The sequence below is a fragment of the Paroedura picta genome, chromosome 10 (assembly GCF_049243985.1).
Source record: "Paroedura picta isolate Pp20150507F chromosome 10, Ppicta_v3.0, whole genome shotgun sequence".
In the NCBI taxonomy this organism is placed as follows: Eukaryota; Metazoa; Chordata; class Lepidosauria; order Squamata; family Gekkonidae; genus Paroedura; species Paroedura picta.
Window position 1 is genome coordinate 1,611,860 of NC_135378.1, and position 13,976 is coordinate 1,625,835.

Here is a 13,976-nt window from a genome sequence, read left to right on the forward strand (position 1 = left end):
TGGTCAGACCACCCCTGGAGTACTGTGTGCAGCTCTGGAGGCCTCACTTCAAGAAGGACGTCGATAAAATTGAAAGGGTACAGAGGAGAGCGACGAAGATGATCTGGGGCCAAGGGACCAAGCCCTATGAAGATAGGTTGAGGGACTTGGGAATGTTCAGCCTGGAGAAAAGGAGGTTGAGAGGGGACATGATAGTCCTCTTTAAGTATTTGAAAGGTTGTCACTTGGAGCAGTGGTCCCCAACCTGCGGGCCGCGGCCCGAAGGCCATGGCGCCGGGCCGCAGCTCCCTCTCCCCGCCCCACCCGCAGTAAAAAACTTCCCAGGCCGCACGCTTGCGGCCCGGGAAGCTACTTACTGCGGGAGGGTGGGAAGCGGGAATCAGGGCCGGGCTGCGCCCGCGCGGCCCGATCCGGGGGCGTGGCTTCCGGGCGCGGCCCGATCCGCGGCTCGCAGGCGCGGCCAGAAGCGTGGGCGTGGGCGTGGCCCGCGCGGGATGCGGTCCTCGCGGGCGCGGCCCGATGCCCTGCTTAGGGCTAGTCGTGCGTTGAGCAGGGGGTTGGACTAGATGGCCTGTATGGCCCCTTCCAACTCTATGATTCTATGATTTTATGATTCATACAGGCCATCTAGTCCAACCCCCTGCTCAACGCAGGATCAGCCCGAAGCATCCTAAAGCATCCAAGAAAAGTATGTATCCAACCTTTGCTTGAAGACTGCCAGTGAGGGGGAGCTCACCACCTCCTTAGGCAGCCTATTCCACTGCTGAACTACTCTGACTGTGAAAATGTTTTTCCTGATATCTAGCCTATGTCGTTGTACTTGAAGTTTAAATCCATTACTGCGTGTCCTCTGCTCTGCAGCCAACAGAAACAGCATCCTGCCCTCCTCCAAGTCATTTGAACTCATCCAGTGCAGCTAAATGCCTCTTGACAACCTCTCTGTCCATGTCAACCTGCCAGACACTATCTCTTGGCTACTGCCACCTCTAGATGTGCCTAAACCCTTTGACCTATGGGAAAAAACAGATGTAAAACAGGCGCTGAGCCTTTCTGCTTTCTCTGCATCCTCCGTTAGAGTTTGTCCATCCGCACCCAACAGTGGGCCTATTGCCTCCTTTACGTTTGCTCCTCACATAACTGAATTTTTTTTCTTGTTACCGTGGGCTTCCCTGGCCAATCTTAGCTCAGTCTCAGCTTTGGCCTTTCTGATGATTGATCTACAGCAGGGGTAATCAACCTGTGGTCCTCCAGATGTTCATGGACTACAATTTCCATCAGCCCCTGCCAGCAAATGCTGCCTGTCATAATTTCACTTTCTTTTCCTTGCAGCAGTGCTACGGTGTCCGTATTCTTTTTCTTGCTTGAAATATAACTGAAGCAGCCTTTTTTGTTATGTTTAGCATTTGCTACTAGCCTAAACTCATATTGAGCTGTAGCTTTTCTAACACTCCCCCTACAATGATTGGTTATTTGTTTATACTCATCCTTGGCAATAAGGCCTTCCTTCCATTCCTAAATTACTCTTTTTATTCCTCAATTTTTTTGACAACTGCTTATGGAGCCACCTTGGCTTCCTTAGGCTCCTTCCATCTCTTCTTCTCAAGGGAATTGTTTGTGATTGAGCCTTCAGGATTTCATTTTAAGAAGCTCCCAGCCCTCTTGGACTCCCATCTCTTTAAGTCTTTCTGACCACGGGACTCAACGCAAGATACCAAGGTCACCATGGAGGGCTCGCCACACATGGAGGGCTCGCCAAGCGCGGCCCACTTGTTTCTGTAGCATGGAACAGTAATTCCAGGAGTCCAGAGGTTAAAACTTACTGATTCCATAGAACCCTTCTCAGCCCATGTTGATTCTGTCCTTCTGAATACTAGAAAGCCCTCCACAAGGGCTTCGTATACCCAAAAGTGCGTGAGAATCGGCCCCCAATTCATGATTGTAAAATTAGTCTTCCTTATTAGGTAGCATTGGAGCAACCATGTGCCCACTCTGGTGTGAACTGTAGATGGGTCCTGCAGTTGTGCAGTCTATACTTCTTTAGAGGTCACCCCACCTCCTGCTCCTTCAGAACGCTTTGAGGCCTCCCGGGTGGACTACACAGGGCCACGAAGATGGCAAACAGGGTTGCAATGGCCTGCCCCTCTTGTTCAGCGAGTTGTCCTGTGTAGGCGTGTCTCTCTTCCTTCCCAGCAGTGACCTCTGTCTTATGAATAAAACGCTACTGTTCTTGAAACGTGTGTCTTTCTTATCCAGCTCACAGCCGTGGCTTTTGGAGAACTGAGGGAGAGGAGGGTGCACCGAAGCTAGTTAGAAAGCTTCTGGGGGCCGGCCTGTGCGCCTGTGCTGTGCCCCTGCCTGCTGGACGGGCAACATTGACCGGCCAGGGGAACCCTGTTTCTACGGCGCCCGGCCTGCCATACGGAGAGGCCGACCCGAAGTGTATCTGCCGATGGGGACCCCCCCCCGTCCCCTGCTATTGAGTCCTTTGGGAGCAACTGGGGGGGGGGCTGCAGGCAAACACTGCCAACTTTTACAATTCCCTGTAAGGGATTGGGGGGCTTCCCGTGTCTGTGGCTGCTCAGGGCCCCCAGAGGGCCAGTTTGGCTGGGCCGGTGGATCGAATAAAATACAGTCGTTTAAACGAAAGCGCAACAAGAGGAGACTTTTTAACATATTTATTAATGATCTAGATGAGGGGGTGGAGGGACTACTCATCAAGTTTGCAGATGACACCAAATTGGGAGGACTGGCAAATACTCTGGAAGATAGAGACAGAGTTCAACGAGATCTGAACACAATGGAAAAATGGGCAAATGAGAACAAGATGCAATTTAATAAAGATAAGTGTAAAGTTCTGCATCTGGGTCAGAAAAACAAAAAGCATGCCTACTGGATGGGGGATACGCTTCTAGGTAACACTGTGTGTGAACGAGACCTTGGGGTACTTGTGGATTGTAAACTAAACATGAGCAGGCAGTGTGATGCAGCGGTAAAAAAGGCAAATGCCATTTTGGGCTGTATCAACAGAGGCATCACATCAAAATCACAAGATGTCATAGTCCCATTGTATACGGCACTGGTCAGACCACACCTGGAGTACTGTGTGCAGTTCTGGAGGCCTCACTTCAAGAAGGACATCGATAAAATTGAAAGGGTACAGAGGAGAGCGACGAAGATGATCTGGGGCCAAGGGACCAAGCCCTATGAAGATAGGTTGAGGGACTTGGGAATGTTCAGCCTGGAGAAAAGGAGGTTGAGAGGGGACATGATAGCCCTCTTTAAGTATTTGAAAGGCTGTCACTTGGAGGAGGGCAGGATGCCGTTGGCTGCTGAGGAAAGGACGCGCAGTAATGAGTTTAAACTACAAGTTCAACGATATAGGCTAAATATCAATAAAAAAAATTTCACAGTTAAGAGTAGTTCAGCAGTGGAATAGGCTGCCTAAGGAGGTGGTGAGCTCCGCCTCACTGGCAGTCTTCAAGCAAAGGTTGGATACACACTTTTCTTGGATGCTTTAGGATGCTTAGGGCTGATCCTGTGTTGAGCAGGGGGTTGGACTAGATGGCCTGTATGGCCCCTTCCAACTCTATGATTCTATGATTCTATGATTCCCACGCCCGAAATCCTGAAATGGCCCTAAACATTCTCCCGCCAAGGGGTCTCTCCCTCCCGGGGGTGCCGCTCTCTGACGGGAGCCGGGCAGGGAGAGCCAGGCGGGCAGGGAGGCCCCAAGCCCCGGCGCTCAAAGTCCCCGCCACGCCCCGCCCCGCCCCCGGCCCCGCAGGCTCCCGGTGGCGGCGGCGGAGCACCATGCCCGGTCCGGGGGGGCCATTGGGAGGGGCTTTCCCTGCCGGCGGGGGTGGGCTGGATGGCCACGGAGGGCCCCTCCAGCGGGCTGCTTCGGCGGGGCCCGGCGCTCTCTCGCTCCAGCGCCCGCGCCGCCCCCTTGGAGCGGCCTCCGCGGCAGGGCCGGACCGGAGGGAGGGCGGGGAGGGCGGGCCGCCCTCGGCCCCGGAAGGCTCCCGGCGCCCACACGTTCCCGGCCCGGCCGCCACACGGGGCTGGGCGCGGCCCCTGCGCTCCCCGCCGCCTCTTAAGGTGGGCCGCCGCCTTGCGCGGGCCGGGACCCCGCGGGGACTCCGACGGGCAGGCCGCTCTGCGGGCCAAGGAGACACCCGCCCGCCTGCCCGTCTGCCTGCCTGCCTGCCTGCCTGCCCGGGCTGCGTCGGGGCGCGGAGGGCCTGGGCCTGGGCCTGGGCCTGGGCCTGGCGAGGCCGGAGCCGCCTTAAGGCGGGGGCGGTGCGCGGGAGAGGCGGAGCGGAGGCCGGGGAGGAGCCGCGGCCTGCCGTGGAGCCGCAGCCCAGAGCGCCCGCAGGAGCAGCAGGCCCGCCGCGCCTCCCCGCCGCCCGCCCGCCCGCCCGCCCCGGACCCCCGCCGCGCCCCCCGACCGCCCGCCCGCCCGCCTCCCTCCCTCCGTCCGTCCCTCCGGGCAGGCGCAGGCCCGGCGCTCGGCCCCTCTTGGCAGCCGCCCGGGCACGGAGCAGGCAGGCAGGCAGGCAGGCAGGCCCCGACTAGGCCGCCCTCGCTCCCCCTCTCCCCCCCGTGCCCCTGGGCGAGTGTCCGGCCGGCCGGGTGTGCCTGCCTGCCTGCCTGCGTGGGGCGTGGGGCGTGGGGCGGGCGGTCAAGGGCACGGGCGGCCGCTAGGCCCGGCTTGGGGGGCGGAAGGCCGCGCCGGGCGATGGGCTAAGAGGGAAGGAGGGAAGGAGGCAGCGCTGCGCCCGGCCTCCTTGGCACCTGCGCCCGGCCCGAGGCTCCGGCTTCCCCGGCGGGGAGGGAGGGCGGGCGCGCCGCAGAGGCCTCGCGGGGCCGAGCACAGACGGACGGACGGACGCGGCAGAGAGCGGCGCGCAGGCCCCGGGCGCCCCGTCGGACCATGGGCCCCGCGCGCGGCGGGTGACGGACGGAGGAGCCAGCGGCCCGCAGAGGCGGCGGGAGAGCGCGCGTGAGTAGGGCGGGCGGCGGGGGCGGGGGGGGCCCTGGCGCACCCCCCCCCTGCACCGAAGAAGCCCTTCCCCCTTTTTAAAAGGTGTGTGTGTGTGTGTGTGTGTGTGCGCGTGGGGGGGGGTCCGGCTCTTCCCTCCCTCCTCCCTCGGAGGCTTCCCGGTGCGTCGGGTCCGGCGTCCGTCGAGGCCCCGCGGGTGGGCCCGAGGCTGGCCAGGGCGGGCGGGCGGGCGGGCGGGGGGGCTGGCGCGGGGCGGAGACTTCAGCGGGCGCACAGGGCCCCCCCCGCCCCCCCCCCCCCCCCGTGCAGGGTCGCCGATCCAGTTCCAGGGCGGGGCGTCAACCTCCAAGGCCCCGATCCGAGGAACCCGCCAGCTGCCCCGGCCCGGCCGGGCCCCAGCAGGCCTGGCCCCGACCCCGCCGGACGGAGCTCCCGCCAGCCAGGCCTTGGGGAGGGGGGGAGGGAGGGAGGGAGGGGGGGGGGGCGGAGGGCAGCTGCCGGGTAGGAAGGCTTCCCCTGCTTTTTGGGTTTATGGTGGAGGAGGCGGCGGCGATTTTGGTGTGGGGTTTACGTCTGGCACCCAGCGGCACAAGATGGCCATCTTGCACGGGAGTGGTGGGTCCACAAAAACAAGACCCGTGAACATGACTGTTGCCCTCCGGAAGGGTCCGGGGTTGTGTGCAGCGCTGCGCGGGGAGGCAGACCCAGCTGGCTCTTAGCTGCCGCCGCCGCCGCTCAGGGAGAGAGGTGCAGAATACACGGAGGACAGCAGAAGGTGCGCGAGTGCCCACACAGTGCCCACAGAGCCCAGTTCACTGTGGGGTTGGGAGGTCTTCCGTGTAGGAGAACCACACGTAGGCCAGGGGGGTTGAAGCCAAAGGGGAAGAAGGCTGTGTTACGTTGCTGTCTTCGGCGCATGAGCTGCTTGTGAGGGAAACTTGGCTCTCTGCTGATGTCTGTAAGTTAATACAGGAACTGCGCTGAGGGGCAGATACAGAAAAATTGTGTGTTAAAGTTTAAGGTGAAAGGCCCAGTTGAAGAGATTAAGCGTTAGTCCTTCATTTGGGCTCTGGTTGTGGCCAGTTGTGTTTCTCGCTCTACTTGACATCAGTTTTAATAGACCTTTGTCCATTTTAATTGGCCGTCTTTTTGGCCTGGTTCTTTATCCTCTTACTGAGGCTCTGAACACAAGAAGCCTGCGCATTGCGCCTTTCCTTTCCCGTAGACGGCCGTGTCAGCCTTGTGCTGGTGCAACGCTCATGCCGTGGACTCCGCAATTGTTACTGTGGTCTAATGCCAGCTAAAACAACCCCCAGCTCAGTTGGGGATCAGTCTTGCATCCTGAGATGTGGGGAAAAGGAGCCTGGCCTTGCTGAAGATTGTGCAGGCCTGGGCTCACCTCTTTCCTCCTTCAAGCTCCACGTTAGGCCCAAGAGCATCGGACTCCACCACTTGAGGGCTCTCAGGCATTGGTAGAGAGTGCCGTACTCTGTATAGTGGCCGGAAGTGCTTGCAGATTGTCACATGCACAAATGTTCAGTGTGATTGTCCCCTGCCTGCCCACCCACCCAGAAGATTCTTTCATCTAGGCCCAAGAGATGCTGCTGAGGATGCAGGTGGGTAAGAGGTGCTTTGTTCCATCTGGCCCTTTATTTGAAGGACTCCGCAAAGATGTCACTAAATGCTAAATGCTAAATGCTTGTGTGGCTGTAATATGTAAAGAAGTGGATAAATGGTTACTTCTTTTCATTTCAGAGATTCTGTTTTCCTCAGTTTTGAGACTCTACTAGTATTTTCCTTACAACAGTTGTGGCTGTTCCTCAGACTTGTAAAGCTGGCTGGTTGGTGCAGCGTATTTCATCTCATTCCATCTTGTAATAAAACACACACATACACACACACGCTGCTGACATTTAGACAGGACCCTGCTTATACTTGCTCTAGTTGAACCATCTGGTATTTCTGTAGCAGGGGTGGGCAGCTTTGCTTGGTCCAGGTTCTGAAAAAACGTGCCACATTTACCTGGGAGGATGCTGGTGTTCTGACAAATAAAACAGCGGGATGAGTGCCATACTTGGCCCGAGATGCTTGAGGCAAGCATCTCCCCTTGGGCTCCCGAGTCCGGTATTAGAATGGATCCGGGATGCTGGTGATGGACTCCTGTTAGACCAGCTCCAATCTTGACGGGAACTTAGATTGGATGGAGGACTGGAAAAGTTGAGGAATGAGTTATTGTTATTACTGTCATGGAGTTTGTGGTTTTGAGGATAGGGGGGATTATATTTTACAATGTTTTATGATTGTATTGTGTTTTTATGGAATATCTTGTTGTGAACCGCCACAAGCTTGCTTGCTGGGAGCGGCAGTATATGTTGGGAACTGGTGAGCCAGTTTGGTGTAGTGGTTAGGAATGTGGACTTCTAATCTGGCATGCCGGGTTTTATTCCCCATTCCCCCACATGCAGCCAGCTGGGTGACCTTGGGCTTGCCCCAGTACTGAGAAACTGTTCTGACCGAGCAACAATATCAGGGCTCTCTCAGCCTTACCTACCTCACAGGTTGTCTGTTGTGGGGAGAGGAAAGGGAAGGCGACTGTAAGCTGCTTTGAGACTTCTTCTGGTAGAGAAAAGCAGCATATAAGAACCAACTCTTCTTCTTCAGTAGTCTCAGGGCTCTCTCAGCCTTACCTACCTCACAGGGTGTCTGTTGTGGGGAGAGGAAAGGGAAGGCGACTCTAAGCCGCTTTGAGATGCCTTTGGGTAGAGAAAAGCAGCCTATGAGAACCAACTCTTCTCCTTCTCCTCCTCCTCCTTCTAAATAAATAAGGATAAAGATCTCAGAGATTCGCCTGCTGGGCACAGAAGCTCCATCGGTTGTCCTGCCTGGTTGGCTCCATAGGGTTCTCAGGACCTCTGCTGCTGGGGTGGAGATCTGGGTCTAGTGTGTTGCTCTTGTTTGTGTGTGTGTGGGGGGGGGAGGGTTGCATACCTCTGCCCTGAAGTTATCTTGTCATCATGGGTGACTTCAATTTCCCAGATGTGTGCTGGGAAACAAACTTTGCAAAGCGTCCTCAGTCATGCAACTTTCTGACCTGCCTGGCTGACAATTTCATTTATCAAATGGTAGATGAACTCACAAGAGGTTCAGCCATACTGGACTTAATACTAACCAACAGGCAAGAGTTGGTGGATGAGGTGAAGGAGGTGGGGACCCTAGGGGAGGTGACCATGTCCTCATAGAATTCCTTTTGAGATGGGGAGCCAAGGAAGCTTGTAGACAGACGCGGATGTTGGATTTTCGTAGGGCAAACTTTAATAAATTCAGAGACATGATGAGTGTCATACCATGGACGAGAATGCTGGAAGGGAAGGGAGCATGTGAAGGGTGGGCGCTACTCAAACAGGAGCTATTGCATGCTCAATCAATGACTATCCCAGAAAGACGAAAACACTGCAGGAGCTCTAAGAAGCCTATTTGGATGAACAGAGAACTTCAAGAGGAACTAAAAAAGAAAAGGGAAATGTTCAGGAAATGGAGGGAAGGACAGAGTTCTAAAGAAGAGTACCTACAGGTTACTAGGCACTGTAGATCAATCATCAGAAAGGCCAAAGCTGAGAGTGATCTAAGATTGGCCAGGGAAGCTCACTGTAACAAGAAAAGATTTTTCAGTTATATGAGGAGCAAACGTAAAGTAAAGGAGGGAATAGGCCCACAGTTGTGTGCAGATGGACAAACTCTAACGGAGGATGCAAAGAAAGCAGAAATGTTCAGCGCCTATTTTACATCTGTTTTTTCCCACAGGTCAAAGGGTTTAGGCACATCTAGAGATGGCAGTAGCTAAGAGATAGTGTCTGGGTGGCAGGTTGACATGGACAGAGAGGTTGTTGAGAGGCATTTAGCTGCACTGGATGAGTTCAAATCCCCTGGGCCGGATGAAATGCACCCGAGAGTGCTCAAAGAACTTTCCAGAGAACTTGCACAACCCTTGTCTGATTTAGAATCATAGAATCATAGAGTTGGAAGGGGCCATACAGGCCATCTAGTCCAACCCCCTGCTCAACGCAGGATTAGCCCTAAGAATCCTAAAGCATCCAAGAAAAGTGTGTATCCAACCTTTGCTTGAAGACTTCCAGTGAGGGGGCGCTCACCACCTCCTTAGTTAGCCTATTCCACTGCTGAACTACTCTGACTGTGAAAAACTTTTTCCTGATATCTAGCCTACATCGTTGTACTTGAAGTTTAAACCCATTACTGCGTGTCCTCTCCTCTGCAGCCAGCAGAAACAGCATCCTGCCCTCCTCCAAGTGACAACCTTTCAAATACTTAAAGAGGGCTATCATGTCCCCTCTCAACCTCCTTTTCTCCAGGCTGAACATTCCCAAGTCCCTCAACCTATCTTCATAGGGCTTGGTCCCTTGGCCCCAGATCATCTTCGTCGCTCTCCTCTGTACCCTTTCAATTTTATCGATGTCCTTCTTGAAGTGAGGCCTCCAGAACTGCACACAGTACTCCAGGTGTGGTCTGACCAGTGCCGTATACAATGGGACTATGACATCTTGTGATTTTGATGTGATGCCTCTATTGATACAGCCCAAAATGTTATTTGCCTTTTTTACCGCTGCATCACACTGCCTGCTCATGTTTAGTTTACAATCCACAAGTACCCCAAGGTCTCGTTCACACACAGTGCTACCTAGAAGCGTATCCCCCATCCAGTAGGCATGCTTTTCATTTTTCTGACCCAGATGCAGAACTTTACACTTATCTTTATTAAATTGCATCTTGTTCTCATTTGCCCATTTTTCCATTGTGTTCAGATCTCGTTGAACTCTGTCTCTATCTTCCGGAGTATTTGCCAGTCCTCCCAATTTGGTGTCATCTGCAAACTTGATGAGTAGTCCCTCCACCCCCTCATCTAGATCATTAATAAATATGTTAAAAAGTACCGGTCCGAGCACCGAACCCTGAGGTACCCCGCTACTCACCTCTCTCCAGTCTGATGAAACACCATTGACAACAACTCTTTGAGTGCGGTTCTCTAACCAATTCCCTATCCACCTAACGATCTGAAAATCCAGATTGCAGTCCTTCAACTTATCCATCAGAACATCATGGGGAACCTTGTCAAAAGCTTTACTAAAATCCAAGTAAATGACATCAACCAAATTTCCCCGATCCAGCAAACCTGTTACTTGGTCAAAAAAGGAAACTAGGTTGGTCTGGCAGGACCTGTTGGAGACAAATCCATGCTGACTTCCTTGGATCACCAAATTGTCCTCCAGATGTTTGCAGATCGCTCCCTTTAATATCTGCTCCATTATCTTCCCCACAACAGAGGTCAGACTCACTGGTCTGTAGTTTCCCGGGTCATCCTTCCTCCCTTTTTTGAAGATCGGAATAACGTTTGCTCTTTTCCAGTCCTCCGGGACATCTCCAGTCCTTAAAAAGGTTCCGAAGATGATGGACAAGGGCTGTGCAAGTTCTCTGGAAAGTTCTTTGAGTACTCTCGGGTGCATTTCATCCGGACCAGGGGATTTGAACTCATCCAGTGCAGCTAAATGCCTCTCGACAACCTCTCTATCCATGTTAACCTGCCACCCAGACACTATCCTTTGGCTACAGCCATCTCTAGATGTGCCTAAACACTTTGACCTGTGGGAAAACACAGATGTAAAATAGGCACTAAGCCTTTCTGCTTTCTCTGCATCTTTCGTTAGAGTTTGTCCATCCGCAACTAACAGCGGGCCTATTGCCTCTTTTACTTTATGTTTGCTCCTCACGTAACTGAAAAATCTTTTCTTGTTACAATGGGCTTCCCTGGCCAATCTTACCTCACTCTCAGCTTTGGCCTTTCTGATGATTGATCTACAGTGCCTAGTAACCTGTAGGTACTCTTCTTTAGAGCTCTGTCCTTTCCTCCATTTCCTGAACATTTTCCTTTTCTTTCTTAGTTCCTCTTGAAGTTCTCTATTCATCCAAATAGGCTTCTTAGAGCTCCTGCAGTGTTTTCGTATTTCTGGAATAGTCATTGATTGAGCATGCAATAGCTCTTGTTTGAGTAGCGCCCACCCTTCACATGCTCCCCCTTCCCTTCCAGCATTCTCGTCCATGGTATGACACTCACCATGTCTCTGAGTTTATTAAAGTTTGCCCTACGAAAAAGTTTGTCCATCATCTTTGGGACCTCTTTAAGGACTGGAGATATCCTGGCAGACTGGAAAAGAGCAAATGTTATTCCGATCTTCAAAAAAGGGAGGAAGGATGACCCGGGAAACTACAGACCAGTGAGTCAGACCTCTGTCGTGGGTAAGATAATGGAGCAGATATTAAAGGGAGCGATCTGCAAACATCTGGAGGACAATTTGGTGATCCAAGGAAGTCAGCATGGATTTGTCTCCCAACAGGTCCTGTCAGACCAACCTGGTTTCCTTTTTTGACCAAGTAACAGGTTTGCTGGATCGTGGAAATTCGGTTGATGTCGCTTACTTGGATTTTAGTAAAGGTTTTGATAAGGTGATGTTCTGATGGATAAATTGAAGGACTGCAATCTGGATTTTCAGATAGTTAGGTGGATAGGGAATTGACTAGAGCAGGGGTAGTCAACCTGTGGTCCCCCAGATGTTCATGAACTACAGTTCCCCTGAGCTTTACAGGGGCTCATGGGAACTGTAGTCCATGGACATCTGGAGGACCACAGGTTGACTACCCCTGGGTTAGAGAACCCCTGGGTTACTAAAGCTTTTGACAAGGTTCCCCATGATGTTCTCATGGATAAGTTGAAGGACTGCAATCTGGATTTTCAGATAGTCAGGTGGATAGGGAATTGGTTAGAGAACCGCACTCAAAGAGTTGTTGTCAATGGTGTTTCATCAGACTGGAGTGAGGTGAGTTGCGGGGTACCTCAGGGCTCGGTGCTCGGCCTGGTACTTTTTAACATATTTATTCATGATCTAGATGAGGGGGTGGAGGGACTACTCATCAAGTTTGCAGATGACACCAAATTGGGAGGACTGGCAAATACTCCGGAAGATAGAGACAGAGTTCAACGAGATCTGAACACAATGGAAAAATGGGCAAATGAGAACAAGATGCAATTTAATAAAGATAAGTGTAAAGTTCTGCATCTGGGTCAGAAAAATGAAAAGCATGCCTACTGGATGGGGGATATGCTTCTAGGTAACACTGTGTGTGAACGAGACCTTCGAGTACTTGTGGATTGTAAGCTAAACATGAGCAGGCATTGTGATGCAGCGGTAAATAAGGCAAATGCCATTTTGGGCTGTATCAACAGGTGCATCACATCAAAATCACAAGATGTCATATTCCCATTGTGTACGGCACTGGTCAGACCACACCTGGAGTACTGTGTGCAGTTCTGGAGGCCTCAATTCAAGAAGGACGTAGATAAAATTGAAAGGGTACAGAGGAGAGCAATGAGGATGATCTGGGGCCAAGGGACCAAGCCCTATGAAGATAGGTTGAGGGACTTGGGAATGTTCAGCCTGGAGAAAAGGAGGTTGAGAGGGGACATGATAGCCCTCTTTAAGTATTTGAAAGGTTGTCACTTGGAGGAGGGCAGGATGCTGTTTCCGTTGGCTGCAGAGGAAAGGACACGCAGTAATGGGTTTAAACTACAAGTACAACGATATAGGCTAGATATCAGGAAAAAGTTTTTCACAGTCTGAGTCGTTCAGCAGTGGAATAGGCTGCCTAAGGAGGTGGTGAGCTCCCCCTCACTGGAAGTCTTCAAGCAAAGGTTGGATACACACTTTTCTTGGATGCTTTAGGATGCTTTGGGCTGATCCTGCGTTGAGCAGGGGGTTGGACTAGATGGCCTGTATGGCCCCTTCCAACTCTATGATTCTATCTGTTTTAACTGCTGTGGAGTTAACTTTCAAGTGCTGTTTTTGTCATCATCATCATCATCAGAACTAATTATCTCTAAGGAGGCGGGGCATTGGCAGTTATCTTTAAACTGTGACTAAATGTTACTGATATCAGTAGTTTCAGGAGTGAGTTGGTTCTGTGTGGGCTTCACCCGTGCAAGTGCCTGTTGCTAGATGTGCCTGGTTTTCCTCCTCGCGGCAGGATGTGACCTCCATCAAACTTCTAGTTCATGTGTTTGTTTGCAAGAAGCAGCCTCGGGAGGCTGAACTGTGCAGACATAATGGTGGGCAGGGGGCTTCTTGCCCCCGCACTGTTTTTCTCCTTGCAAGGCACCCGTCCAGCTCTGGGCAGGAGCACATCAGCAGGCAATATTTCTCAAGCTGCCATGCTGTGTAGCTGCTTCTGGTTCTTGTGTGGGTCCTTTTAATGTGCAGCTGCATGGGAGTCTTGATTGGCTCACTGTTTTCACTTTTTGTTTGTTGCGTTTGATGCTATGTTTGCTGCTCAATATGCCTGCAAACATCTGTCACGCTTCAAGAGTTTATTCGGGAGAGAGAGTAGATGGCCTATGCCACTGAGTCCTCGAGGTTAGGGGTAGGAGATACGAAAAGCTTATTACAGGAATGTATTGTGATTTAGTTCCTGGTTAACTTTAACCAGATGTTTTGCATAGGTCCAGTTAGGTGTTGAATATAGGTTGGTGTTGGGTCTTTCCAAAACCAAGCTGTAAATTGTATTTTCCCCCCACAAAGTAATTCCTGAAGTTGCTGAAGGTATATCTCCTGGCTGTAGAAGGCTGAAGTGGTCAGAGCAGGGGCAAAATAACATAGCCCAAGCCCTGACGAGTGACGACCTTAAATCCCCCACAAAGTAAATGGTATTTCTCCACAAAGTCTGTAGCAGTGGTACTTGCGCCGTGGCTTCTTATGGTGTGTGTCCTGCCCCTTCTTGAACTGGACAAATGAGGGTCTACAGACTGGCACTATAACTTCCCTTGCTGTCGGTTCTGCGGTCATAGAATCCTAGAATCCTAGAATCATAGAGTTGGAAGGGGTCATACAGGCCATCTAGTCCAACCCCCTGCTCA

The 13,976-nt window shown here is 52.5% G+C and overlaps 1 protein-coding gene across 2 annotated transcripts in view; it reads left to right on the plus strand.

Moving 5' to 3' along the window:
* The first annotated feature begins 4,430 nt into the window (after nt 1–4,430).
* Nucleotides 4,431–13,976, plus strand: part of FOXJ2 (forkhead box J2) — a 51,148-nt gene continuing 41,602 nt past the window's right edge. Inside the window, exon 1 of one of the 2 annotated variants that reach the window (XM_077301936.1) lies at nt 4,431–5,086. The gene's annotated coding sequence lies outside the window, so the exon portion shown is untranslated. The remainder of the gene's footprint in view (nt 5,087–13,976) is intronic. The other variant, XM_077301935.1, reaches the window with a different exon arrangement.